Source organism: Dromiciops gliroides, chromosome 3, assembly GCF_019393635.1.
Source record: "Dromiciops gliroides isolate mDroGli1 chromosome 3, mDroGli1.pri, whole genome shotgun sequence".
NCBI classification, from domain to species: Eukaryota; Metazoa; Chordata; class Mammalia; order Microbiotheria; family Microbiotheriidae; genus Dromiciops; species Dromiciops gliroides.
The window spans coordinates 458,146,145-458,160,636 of record NC_057863.1 but is presented as its reverse complement, the minus strand read 5'-3'; the positions used below and the strand labels follow the sequence as shown (position 1 = coordinate 458,160,636).

At 40.3% G+C, this 14,492-nt stretch overlaps 1 protein-coding gene across 5 annotated transcripts in view; it reads left to right on the top strand.

The window, feature by feature from the left end:
* Positions 1-14,492, top strand: part of TANC1 (tetratricopeptide repeat, ankyrin repeat and coiled-coil containing 1) — a 285,098-nt gene that overhangs the window by 255,036 nt on the left and 15,570 nt on the right. The gene's annotated exons all lie outside the window — the stretch shown is intronic.

Sequence of the window (14,492 nt, the reverse complement as noted above, 5' to 3'; positions counted from 1 at the left end):
GAGTTCTTCACCTTTTTGTACCCCATTGGCAGTTTGGCGAAGTCTCTGGACATTTCTCAGAATAATGTTTTTGTTTTTGTTTTTTTAGTGAGGTAATTGGGGTTAAGTGACTTGCCCAGGGTCACACAGCTAGTAAGTGTTAAGTATCTGAGGCTGGATTTGAACTCAGGTACTCCTGACTCCAGGGCTGGTGGTGCTCTATCCACTGCACCACCTAGCTGCCCCAGAATAATGTTTTAAATGCATAAAATAAAGCATATGGGATTACTAAGGAAACCAAATATATTGAAATAGTTATCAAAATATTTTTTAAAAAATCAGATTCATGGCCCTCAGGTGAAGTTCTGTTGCTCTAGATCTTAAAATATAGATCTGTTTTATTCTCCCCCCTACCTCCTTCCTTTCCCCTCTTCCCCAAACCCCTCTTTCCCTATCAGTGTTGTCACTTCCCAATGATTTCTCATCCTAGGCAGATTTCTCCTTGTTATAAATAAGCACACTCAAGCAAAACCATCCAAGATAATTAGTCATGGCTTCAAATTGACACCTCATTCCATACCTTTTGTCCGTCATCTCTTGATTGCTAGATCAAATCTCTTCATCAACTTCTCTGAAGTCATAACTGGTCACTGTATCCATGAGAGTTTCACAGTCTCTCAGTGATTCTTTCGTTTACATTATTATGGTCATTGTTCTAGTTCTGTTTACTTTGTTCTCCATCATTTAATACCCACCTTCCAACATGCTCACATTCCTCCCACTTCTTTGCTATTGCCAAAAGGGCTGCTAGAAATATTTTTGTCTTGTTTCAGACCTTCCTATTTGATCTCTGTGTTTTTATAGTTTTGTTTGGGTTTTAACCTGATGATAGTTACTTTGGGCATATGTATTTTAGTCACTTTTAAAATAAACTCCAAATTGTTTTCCTGAACATTTGGAACAATTTATATTTCTATCAGCAGTGCATTATTTTGCCTTTCTTCCTGTGACCCCTTCATCATTTATTATTTTGGGCTTTTGTCATCTTTGTCAATTTAATAGGTGTGAGATGAGCCCTCAAAATTATTTTGATATGTTTATTTTCTATTAGTGAATTGGAATGCTCTTTAATATGGTTACTACTAGCTTCCTTTTGCTTCTTTGAAAGCTGCCTGTTCCCATCTTTTGCTTATTTATACTTTGATAAATAGCTTAGTTTGTTGTTTTCATTTAGATGTTTTCAATCATGTCTGACTCATTGTGACCTTTTTTGGGGTTTTCTTGGCAAAGATACTGGAGTGGTTTGCCATTTCCTTCTCCAGCTCATTTTATAGATGAGGAAACTGAGGCAAACAGGGTTAAGTGACTTGCCCAGAGGCACATAACTAGTATGTCTGACTCCAGATTTGAGCCCAGGTCTTCTGATTCCTAACCCAGTACTCTATCCATTGTGCCACCTAACCATCCTGGTAAATGGCTTAGAGCTTTTGAAGTTTCATGGCTACAGTGGGGTTATTGTCCCTAGTTCTTGACATTCCTTTTTTCCCCCAGTAAAATATGCTTTAAGAAGTGGACTCTGTATTGTGTAAATTGTGTAAGTAACCTTGCTGTCCTCTTAACACTGGGAGGGGGGGATAAGAAAGAATGAGAACTCTGATTGGAGAAAGTAGGATCAAATTGAGAGCATGTTATGTTTACTGACATAGCCAACAGCATGGTACAGTGAAACCCCCTCCCCCACTAACTTTTAGAATCAGAGCCCATGATTTCAACTTCTGTCTCTATCTCATAGTCATTTAACTTCTATGGGCCTTAGTTTCTTTACCTTTTGAAGGAAGGGGCTGGAGTAGAAAGCCTCTGAGGTCTCATTCATTCTAATTCTGTCATGTTGCTGGTTGTCTTCTTGCTTTGTCACTTTCCTTAGTTCTCACTACACATAGTAGAAATCTACTCTGAACAGCATTGCTAATGTATCTTGAGTATTTAGTGCATTCTCATAAGCACTGGGATGCTTCATTGGAAATGTTGTATATACTGTGTTTTGAAAAACTAAATATGGCATGTCTAGTAGACTAGCAGCTGGGCAGCTAGGTGGCACAGTGGATAGAAAGCCCAGCCTAGAGTCAGGAAGTCCTGAGCTAAAATCCAATTTTAGATACTTAACTGGCTATATGACTCTGGGCAAGTCTCTTAACCCTGTTTGCCTCAGTTTCCTCATCTGTAAATGGATCTGCAGAAGGAAGTGGCAAACCATTCCAATATTTTTGCCAAGAAAACACCTGAAACAACTTAGTGAACAATAACAAGACTAGCAATTGGTGCTGAACACTACCAGAACTCCTGAAAATTTGCTTTCACCATATTTTGTCCTGATTGTCCCACCACACCTCTTTTCCCCAACTCTTAAACTTTCTAATAATCCAGTGTCCTCATGCTTTGGCATTTTATACCTCCTTGCACCAGTGCCCCATTCCTTTTGCCTTCTGTGGAAGTGTTCCCTGCCTCCCAGAATTACCCCCATGGTCAAAATTCTGCTTCGTTCAGCATACTTTTTTCAGCAACGTATTAAGAGAGAAATGGTGTGATTTATCTGGATTGGCCTTGCTCCCACCCTTAGCCTATATACTGGAAGACCAGAGTTCAAGGTTTTGATCATCAGCAGATAAAGAGTTTTTCCATCAAGTAAAAAATTGGTTGATCATTGAGAATATATGAGGAGAAATACTTTTAGTGATACACGAATGGTAAAATATTCATAAAGAAATATAGAGTATTTTCCCAAAGAAATCATGGAAGGGGGAAAGGAACCCACATGTACAAAAATATTTATAGCTGCTCTTTACGTGGTAGCAAGGAATTGGAAGTTGAGGGGGTGCCCGTCAACTGGGGAATGGCTGGACAAGTTGTGGTATATGAATACAATGGAATACTATTGTGCTGTAAGAAATGATGAGCAGGAGGAATTCAGAGAAACCTGGAGGGTCTTACATGAGCTGATGATGAGTGAGATGAGCAGAACCAGAAGAACATTGTACACAGTATCATCAACATTGAGTGTTGACCTACTGTGATGGACTATATTCTTCTCACCAATGCAATGGTACAGAAGAGTTCCAGGGAACTCATGATAGAAGAGGATCTCCAAATCCAAGTAAAAAAAGAACTGTGGAGTATAGATGCTGATTGAACCATACTATTTCTTTTGTTTTTGGTGCTGTTTTTTTTTTTTCTATTTTAAGGTTTTGCATCACTGCTCTGATTTTTTCTCTTGTAACAGGATTAATGCAGAAATAGGATTAATGTTATTATGTGTGTGTGTGTGTGTGTGTGTGTGTGTGTATAAGTGTGTGTATATATCTATATGTATATAGCTATATAGATATAACCTATATCAGATTACCTGCTGTTTAGGGGAGGGGGGGAGGGAGGGGAGGAAGGGAGAAAAATCTGAAATTGTAAAGCTTGTATAAACAAAAGTTGAGAACTATCTTTACATGTAACGGAAAAAATAAAATACCTTATATGTAAAAAAATATATAGAGAGAGTAGATAGTATAATGGAAAAAGCCCACTGAATTTGGAGTCACAAGGTTTGGATTTAAATCCTGGCAGTGTCCAACATTGGGTTGGCCTTAGATAATCTGTACAGTCTTTCCTGGTCTTAAATCTGGTCTGCTTTTCTTTGGAGCTGGAAGGCAATCTACAGATTATCTATCTAGTTAAACCTCTTAATTTCCAGATAAGGAACCTGAAAGCCTAGAGATGTTCAGTGATTTCCCCAAGGTCACAGAAGTTGTAAGCAGCTGATCTAGAATCTTAAATCAGTTCTTCTGCCTCTGAGTCCAGTATTCTTTGTACTTCAATGGGGCTGTTCTTGCTTCATTTATCTCCTTTAAATGAGCTCATCCCAAAATTTGTCATTTGTGAATTTGTGTTAACAAAGCTTCACCCTAGATTACCATACCTTAGAACTACTCTTTATAGTCTTATTTAACAGTCTCTTACTTCATAGTTCGCAAATATGCACAGTTAAGAATAGTTAGCCAACTGGTATTTATACACATTTCAAAGGGTGCTTATCTCCTTTTTTTAAGACTTTGAGTAGGATCTTTCTGTATGCTGACAAAGATGTCCACCTCCACCACTTAACTAGTAGCATGGCTTTGGACAAATTATCTGATCCCTCAGACCTCAGGCTCTTCATCTGTACTATGGGGATAATAATACTTTTTTACCACCTTTCTCCCAGGGTTGATGTGAGAAGTGTTTTCTGAAGTATAGACTGCTTTTATAAGTAGGAACAGCTTTTGTTGTTACTGAATTGAACAATTCTTGGAAGCTTTTCCCTTATAGGATCTATATTTAAAAACTGTTCCTATTTTTAGCGTGTCTCAGAATATTTTGTTTTTATAAGCTTTTCAGGTTCTCACCAACTCCCTGGTGTTTCTGGCTGTAAGTTTTAAAAATATTCCAAATTCATTCTTTCCAGTGTTAATGTTTACTTTCTAAGAAACTGCTGTAAGAATGATGGCAGAAGAAATCTCATTTTCCTTTGGGATAATAAGTAAGAATAGAGAGGATGGAGTCAGAACATAAGATTAAAAACCCTTTGCTTAGGCATTGGGGGATAGAGAAGACTATTAAACACTAGGGCTACTGATGGGGGAAAAGAGGACCAGACCATAGAAGAAAGCTACAAAGGCCTCAGAAATCCTAGATTGGGTAATTTGCCTGGGAATGAGCAATAGTCTGGTGTATTCTGGGTTGGATTTGTCATATGCTATGTCCATCTTTCTAGCTTCTGTTTCCCTTCCTACCTATTGGGAGATTCCATTATTATGTTTGAACTGAGAATACCCTTTGGGCTATAGGAGGGCTAGTTGCCCTTAAGGATGCAGACCATTTTCACATCAGTGCGTCTTGCCTTGACCTCACCTACTTTATGATGGTATTCAGCTTTTATGACTGAGTAATTTCAGTGTCATAATTGCCACAACATATTTTATCATGTAATTTTAATTATTTTTTCAGCATTTGCATTTTTGCATTTCATAGTATACTTGGTGCACTTGTCTGTTGATAGTTTTGATTATGCCTTTATGAGACTGGGAAGACACCCAGAGATAGTTTAGGGCATGTTAGCCAATTTGATGTAATTGGAGAATTGTGAGGATCAAATGAGATTACAAATATAAGGTGTTTTTGAAAACTTTAAAGTGCTATGTAGATGCCTGCTCTTAGATTGGTGATGATGATGAAGTCATGCATTGAATATGTTCCCCTCTCTTTGTTCAGGGTACCATCCTTTTAAGGAAAGAAGAAGCAATAGATTGTAGGAGGTCTTTTATTCTATCTTGGTGATATTTGCTTCATGTTAGGTTGCATTACACCCAGGTTTGATTTCTTCAAACTGTCTTTGGTTTTCATCACTTTAAATTGTTGTTTTTCAGTCATGTTCGACTTCTTGTGACCCCATTTTGGGGTTTTCTTGGCAAAGATACTAGAGTGGTTTGCCATTTTTTTCTCCAGCTCATTACACAAACAAGGAACAGAGGCAAGTGGTTAAATGCCTTGCCAAGGGTCATACACCTACTAAGTATCTGAGGTGGTATTTGAACTCATGAAGAAGAGTCTTTCTGATTCCAAGCCCAGTGCTCTATCCACTATGCAGTCTAGCTGCCCACTTTAAAGTAGTTCTTCTCCTGATTTGAAATCTTTTATTATTGTTCTATTTTGTTAAATGTATATTCTTTTTACCTTAACATCTAACCATCTGTTTGAACTTTAAAATTCTCAGTAGTTCTTATATTCTTCCAAGGTAATTTAATGTTATTAAAATGCATTGAAGCATAACCTTCCTTTAATTTAACGAACTGGATAGGAGTACTTCTCTAGTATTAGTTGATTAGTGTTTAATTCATGGTGGGAAAAGAGCTTATAAATGTAGAAGAGGAAGACATAAATAATTGTCTTTGGTACTCGACATTTCAAAATTTGGTGCTTACCCAGACTACTTGGTAGGAAAGACGTCATTAAGCTGTGCTTTGCAAACAGCGCTAAAACAGTGATATTTTTCGGCCTGCCAGTTTGTAACTCTTCAGGAGTCTTAGGGTTTAGAGTGTTCTGCGAATGAATAGAGATCCCAAATTTAATTTATTCTTTCTTATATATAGGTGGATATGTTTTCCAGACACTGAATATAGTATAGAAAACAAAATCTGGAGAATGTTTTATGTGATTGCTCTCACTCTTCCTCTTTCCAAACAGGGCTTAAAAGCTATTGTTATATGGGGCCTAGCATAGTGATACCAACTTTTCATAGGCATTGTCACTTAACTATAACTAAGTATTGTAATGTTTGAAAGGCTGCTTAGAATCATATATTTAAATGCTCCTTGCTTTACTGAGGGAGGTTTTCAAGCAGAAAACATTAAAGAAAGGCTCAAGAAATATAGAGAATTTTTAAAATTCAGGAAATGTTCAGACATGTGCTAGTCTCCCACCTATTAAAGGACTTGGTGAGGCAAATGGCTTTAATAATTAGACAGCCCATCAGCGCCCCTTCCACAGGAGGGAGATGCTGAATGGAATGTTGGATTGTCTTCAGAGCTCCAGATGCCCTGCCTAATGTGAGTGTTCTTCCCTTGGGATTGTATGAACATGTGATGTTTGTCTCACAAAGCAGTCACAGGACATGAAGTTGAAAACACATTTTTTTCTGAAAGATTGGCTAGTTCTTTCAAATTTGTGTTAAGTGGATTTGGTTTTAGATGAAAAGATTAGCCGGTCTTTAAACAGCTGGAAAAATCTTCATTTTCATAGTGTTTCTAAGTATACTTTTATCATTCTTACTCCAGAAATAAAAACATCAGCTGTGCTCAGAGATTTGTAGGCCTTAGGTTGGGGGTAAGGCAGGCTCCTGCTGCCTTGCTTATTAATGAAGAAGTGTAACAATGCAGGAGAAGTAGGCATTAGCATCTGTTCTTCTGCTTTGAGGTGTCTTGGCACAGATAGTTTGTGATGGTTTGACTGTGCCCACCCTTGCCACTACCAGTTGCTAATGGAAACCTAAACAGAATAGATTACTCTGTGGGCCCCAGCATGTGGCCTAATCCATATTCTTTCTGATTCCAAGTCAGAAGAGTGGTGACAGCTGAGGGTCCCAGCAGAGATCTCTTTGTCACACAACTCAAACATGTATTTGTTTATGCAGATGGGTTTTTATTTATTGTAGTAATAACATAACATGTAAGTGTACCTTGCAGTTGATCCTATGATGTGCTTCTGACAAGTTTTGTTTGAAGTTTTGTAAATCAGTTCATTTTCTGTGCCTAGTGAAGCTTCCTGTCCAAAAGGTGAATGCTTTTGAAAATCTCCACCGAAATTGGTTTGTTAGTGTTTGTCATTAATAATGATTTCATTTTTTTTCAGAGGAACTCCCTTTGACAGACCTAAAAATACCCATTAGCTAGGAAGGTACCGTTTTACCTAAGGTAAAAAGTCTTAGATAAGACTCATGATCCCTGCCCTACTGGAGCTTACGCTCTAGAAGGAAGATAATTGTAACAGGACCAGAAGTTTTGAAGTGAAAGGGAATGAAGAGTTTAATCCAACCCCCTCATTTAACATGAGGAAACAGCCCTCCAAAGGTTAAATGATGCTACAGTCCCAAGGTGGTGAAGGTGGAACCTGGGTTTATCTTAATCTGACCTTGGGAGGTGAAACTCCAACAGTTCCAGATTGTCAACAGCTGTTAAGGTTTTTTTTACCTCGTGTAGATCTCCTGACAATGCAACAGTTTCTATAATTTCACTTTGGTGTGTTTTAGGTGATAAGCTTTATTGAAACTTGGTATCAGTGCTTCTTGTATGCCATAATAGTCTTTGCTTAACCTTACCTCTTATTCCCCTCACCCATGGTGCCCCAATTGTGCTTCCCCTTTAGTCTTGCTGGACAGGGACCAAGGATCTGCCAAACACTATTTGTTTCCCTTCGTCTTAATAGGCTATTCTCATTTTTTCCCACTCTGCATCAGTGGTTGATTTAGCAATTTTAGCAACTCCCTTAAATCTCCTCAAATACCCCCCTCCCCCAGCCCCCACGGCCTATGGCAGAGTGCATTGAACCTTTGCAGAACATGTTAGTCAGTCAGATCAGAGGTGGTCCTTTCCAGTAGACTAGTTGGAATTCCTGAGCATAGTTTTGCCATGACTTTGCTGAGTGTGCTGTAGGCACACTTTAGTCTTGCATGTTTCCGAATATGGTATACTGAAGTGCTTGCTGGTGCTGGAACTTGAGTTACACCCTGAATGCAAAAACTGAAAGTGATGGGAAGAGACAAATTTAAATCTGGCTTGAAAAGGGGATAAATTCAAGTTTTGCTATGTTGAGCAGCATTATTTGCAAATAAGATACCTCCATTAAAAAGTTGGACTGAATTAGATCCTGTTTGGAGCCTGTGCAGTTCACAAATTGTTGGCTGCCTGTTCCCTGGTGAGCATATCTGCCAACCCCCGTTTTGGGGAGAGGGGGAGCCTTATCTCTTCACCAGCGTTATCTTTTAGCCTGCTTTTATGACTAAAATATTTGGCTTTAAAGGGAAAGAGAGAAGAAAAGAGAAATCCCAACCTGGCCCCTGGACTTGACCTCATGCCTCCCCCAAAATTCACCATGTAGGGTCTTGGGTTCAGTGTCCTGGCTCTGGCTGACTGGCTGCCTCTCCATCGAAGCTCTGGACACATCTATTTTTAGCAAAGTGCTGTCATCACTGATGGTGGCTTTTCATGATGAATTCAGTTTCCGCACAAGCAGTGACAGAAAAATGTTGATTTAAGGCCTTGTTAAAAATAGCCAAATGGACAAGAAATGATGAACTTTTTTTTAGACCCTGAATACTTTTTAGAGTGATCAGCAAATGTTGATTGAATGCCTAGGTTCCTTGCCTGTCCTATGAGTTGTGGTGACTGCATCTGCATGTAGTATGTGTGTTTGTGCAGTGTACTGTATGGAATTAATTGTTATTTGAGGTTTTTATGTCCCCATCTTTTGGTTAGAATTTTTAAAAACCCCGGCACATGCACTGGCCTGGGGCTCAGGCCAGCACCTCTGCAAACAGCACGGTGCTCCACCCCCTGTTTGTAGCAGTCGCCATGGCGCTGGCACCTCACACCATCACCACTTGCCAACACCTACATGGGCCTAGCAAAATTATAATGATTGGAAGCCCAGTGAGGGCAGTCATGTAACTGTCAGTCAGAGCTGCCAGCCAATTGGCTGGGGGCTGTGTGTGGTCAGCCTGGGGTCTGCTGGGAAGAAGGGAGGTTTTTCGCCATTCTAGCTTGAAGCCGGAAGGCGACAGGACGCTGCTGTGTGTTCTCACCTGATTTCTGGGAGGTGGTGTTATTCAGGTTGTATTATTTCCCTTTCCCCATTTTATTTCCTTTCCCTCAATCCTACTGATTCCGTTTGTGGTTTTTTTTAAGTTCGTTCTTGTTAAATAAATCATGCTCTGTTTTGAGGGAGGCTGCCGGTCTCCTTTCTTACCCCAACATTGCATAGAGCCGCCTAGCTAACATTCCCCAATTAAAAATTGGTCCCTACAGTTTACAGATTGTTTCATTCATTGTACTGGCATCCCCGACATTCAGAACTGGGCCTCTGGCACCTAGTTAGGTATCTAATAAATGCTTGTTGATTGTTAAGTTAATTATCCATGATGATGTGCACTTGCATGGTGTGTATCTTTTTCTTACCTTTCTGGTGAGAAAGGGGGAAGGGTAGAAACATTGACTTCCTGGAAGGAAGGAGCTAACAGAAGTTGGAGAAACTGTGAGGAGAACTGGAACTGTTCTCTACTCCTGCAGCTGTGTTCTAAGAGTGCTGCCCTTGTGTGTGGCTGAGGCCCCATCTTGGCAAGGAGGAGGGAAAAAGAGATCGGTCAAAGAGCCCCAAACTAGTGAATAGCATGGCCAGGATGGAGTCTTCATTCTGTTCACTCACTGTGGGATCGTGGAGGATTTACTTAATCTTTCTGAGCTTCAGTTACTTTATATTTGAAGTGGTGATGATGATAATATTTATCTCACATCTTTTATGGTGGTAGGCATCGGGGTAACATGAAATAAGTAATGGCTGTGTAAGTGCCAAATGCAAATAGAAACTTTTGTGTTTGTTTGCATTTCTTGTTCTGGCTCCCCCATTTCCAGCTTTCTTTCACCTCTCCTCATGTAGTACCTCAAGTATTCCTTCAATTTATCCTCCCCCCATTGCCTTTGCACTTTTGTTCCCTTAGAGTGCACCCCTTCACAAGTACACTGTGAAATTGGAATGATACCCCTTGCTGGGAGGGACATTGTGAGCTCTGGCCATGAAAAGAAAGCATGTGACTTAAGTGTCTGGAAGTGACCTTTTCTGGGGTTTCTCAGTGTCAGGAAGTGATGTTTGCCACTCCTTGGGTCCTGTCAATCAGAGCTACCAACCAATTAGGTTGGAGGGGTGTGTGTGTGTGTGTGTGTGTGTGTGTGTGTGTGTGTGTGTGTGTGTGTGTGTGTGTGTGTGTGTGTGTGGGTGGACGGCCCTGTTTCCTATTTAACAGGAGGCTTCTGAGAGGAGCGAAGCCTTTTTGTTGTGGGATGGGGCTTGGCAGCAGAGACAGGCAGGATAGGGAGAGCAGGCAAATCTCATACTTTATCCACGTGTTTCTCTTTACTAACCCCTAATATACTTTAATAAATACTTAATGCCCAAAGACTGCTATATGTTTTCTAATTTAAGGCGACCACTCATTAGATTTTAGACATCATAGCTGGAATTTTAGGCCCTTACAACTCCAATGTCACCATGAAGCCTCCCCTGATTTCCTCCCCCTCCCACACCCTTGTCAGAAATGCTCTTTCTGTTCTTGCATGGCAATTGCTACTGTGTCCTAGTCACACTCTCATTTGTTTTACAGTTATTTACCTCCCTAGATTTACTGCCCAACAACTAAAGCTTCTTGAGGGAAGACACTGTGCCTTCTTCATGCATAATGCAATTTCTCACATGCAGTGGGCATTCAGTAATGACCCATGCTCCATAACTGTTTGCTGCCTGAACTTTCTTTGGGGTATGGAAGTCTAGGGGGAGGTGTCTGTTCTGAAGGCAGTAGAGAGTCTGTTGATTCTGTCTCAGGAGATCCAGCCTCTTTCCAGATGCCTCCTTGATGAATCCCAGCTGGCTCTGCAGGGGGTAGAGGGCCGAATTTCCTGCTTCTTTGGAGTCTTAGTTACAAGAATTACCTGGCCAATTATTGACCTCAGAAAGTTGTCTTCTAGCAGGGATAGTGTGGTTTGCTGAGGTATTTACAGCTGGGACTTTAGCTTGCTCTGGAGGAACTGGGGCAGAAAACCCCAGCCCTGAAGTGGAATTCAAGAGGCATGCACCTAGCTCCTCCTATGTATTAAGGAATCATTCCCCTCCATGCATGTTGGACAAAGACTGAGGTAGTGTGTGCCTGTACCGCCTTATTCTGACTCTGGCTTTGGGTAGCTATAAAAATACTGCCTGTTTTGAGTACTATGGCACCTAGATTTACCATCAGACAAAACACCTTCCATTTTGGTACTTTTTTGGACAAGTGCCTTATTCACTTGGGACCTCATTAACTCAACTCATTGGCCTTCTCCCTAGAGTTCTTACCAACATATTCCAGATTATCTTCCCTCATAGATTGGGTTTGGTTACACCCCTCTTTAGCCTTGGAGATGATTTTCTACTAATGAAGTAGAGAGCGGTAAAGACAGTTTTAAAATATTTTAATAGAAGTCATAAGGGATTGCCTCCTTGACTAGTGGACTGAATTGAAGGCATCCCAACAATTGCCTGTGTGTTCCTGTTGTAAGGTAGATATGTACAAGACACTGACCATTAGAGGACAACAGCTATACATAGAGTGTTGCTGTTAGCTCACATTTCTGCAGTGATTCATTTTGTTTATCTCTTTTACAACATCTTCTAAAACTCTTTGAATATGATGCTCCCCTGCTGGGCATAACTCTCAAGAGCAGCTATTTTCTTCCGAGAGGCAGCCATGAGCATTGGAGAGAGATGTGGACTTGGGAGTCAGGAAGACAGCTTCAAATCCCACCTTAGATTCTTACTAGATCTGTGACCCTGAGCAAGTCACTGCATTTCTCAGTTTCCTACTATGTAAAACGAGGAAGATTGGACTCAATTTCTAAATGACTCTTTCATCTGATTCTCTGTTTTAAAAGGAGTGTGGAAAAGAAGAATTAAGGAGTTTCTGTGTCATGGAGGGAAGTATTAGACAGACTCTCACAGAATGTTAGAAACACTTAGGACCTGGCAGAATCCTTATCTCTCTCTGTGCCCAAAATAAGGATTGGAGAAATTGAGAATTGGAATTCTTGATCTATGACCTCTTTTATTTTCTTCCCATGCTGTCTGCTGCAAAAAATAGACCAAACAGCTTTAAGTCATCTGTCAGGATAGAGGCCCATTTAAATCCAGTGCTCTGGGAAAATGTGCCTATTTACCACTGAGCAAAAACTGTCAGTCACATGTCGTAAGTAAATTAACATTATGCCAGAGTGGCAGGCCTGTTGGCCTCCTTCTGATTTTTGTACTCAGCCTTTTAATAGACATCATGCTATAGTGGGAAGAGCGTTGGCTATGGAGTCAGATGGCCTGGATTCCAATCTCATTTTCCTGCTTCCTAGCTGTGTAACCCTTTAGGCAAGTCACTATCTTTCTGGGACTCAGTTTCCTCATCAATGAAATGAAACCATTGGCCAAGATAGTCACTTAAAGGACTTCCAGACTTCCAGTAGTAATTCTGAATACAAATGATCAAGAGGGTTGTCATTCCTCCATTCCTTCCAGATTAAGAAAAACTACTAATTGCCAGGGACTGTGGTAGGTGCTGGAGATATAAATACAAGGAACGGCACCATCTCTATGTGCAGAAGTACATACAGGGTAAATAAATAGAAAGCTGGGAAGTAGGTTGGGCAGGAATGGTGGGGGGAGGGCAGCAGGCAGGCTTCATGGGGGATGGCAAGTGCAGAGGCACAGAAATAGGGGATGGAGTGCTGTTTGTGAGGAACAGAGAGATGCTGGAGTTTGTTGTGTAACACAGTGGTATCAAACTCCAAATAAAACTGGGGCCACTCAGCTGTTCATAAGGATATCCTCGGGCTGCATATTGACATAAAACTTGCATATTAACAATTGCTATATTATTTTAAATTTTAATTTATTTTGCAAATATTTTCTAATCACATTTTAATCTGCAGGCAGTACTGGGGGTGTGTGTGTGGATTTAGGGCATAACATGGCCAGATTTACACTAAAGAAAACCAGTTTTATGGTTGTGTGGAAGGTGTATTAGAATAAGGAGAGACTTGAGGGAGACCAAGGCTATTGAAATGCTTCAGGTGAGAGGTGATGAAGGCCTGAACTAATGTGGTGAACTAAAAAGGGATTTATATGGGTCTTTCCATTTCTAGGGCTTTCAGTTTGTGTAAGAGTACTCTTGATGATGTCAGAGCAAATTGGCATCAGTTTTTCAATTTTTAAAATTAGTGACTGCAATATTCATTTACATATCTCAGTCATCTTGGATGTGTTTAATGATTTTTAAATTTTCCTTAGTTCCAGCCTAATCAAGCTGAGAATAATGCCTTGCCATTGTTGTCAGCATCATTCACAGCTGTTCTTTGGCCAGAAAGGATTCCTCATAGTAAACAGATTACAGTTAGCCCGAAGGGTGACACCAATGGAGTTATTCTTAGTGTCCTTCTTGAAGCTATTTTTAGACCCACCTGTTTAACAGTGCCAAGGACTAACAGACTCATTTATTTCACAGTTATTGTTCCTTTGCTGTTGGCATTTAATCAGAGTGCCTACTATTTGCAAGGCCTGAGAATGTGCAGTTGCTGCATATAAACCTAGTGAATAGTGGAGATTTTGAGAAATGTAAAAATGTAACAGATTTTCAAACAGAGTGCTATGAGAGAAAAATTAAAATTGGGTTTGGAATTGTTAAGGGCTAAAATTCTAGCTAGTCTGTCTAAAATATCTAATGAGTGGTCGCCAATAAATTATAAGCTTTAGCAAGAGTTAGACTTTTAGGCATTTATTAAGGAGAATAAGAATTTGGTAAAGAGAGAGAAAGGCCTACATTCATCTATCTATTAAAGGGAGAGCAAGTTTCTAGCTCCCTTCTCTGCCAGAGTCCCCAGGAAAGAGAGTGAGAGCTAGCGCCAGTCTCTTCCTTCCTCCTCCCACCAGCCCGCTTCGCTTCCTCACGCCAAAGAAAAGACTCCTGGTCTTGCCCTCAAAGACCTCCGCTTCATGGGCGGAACTCTTCTACAGTAAGTCTCCAGCAGGTGGCGTCGTCATTCCAATCGTTACAGAATCAAAACAACCCTGAGGTTTCATCTCACACTCTACAAACTGTTAAAAATTGACAAAAAACAGAACTAGTTAATGTTGAAGGTGTCGCAGAAAGATAG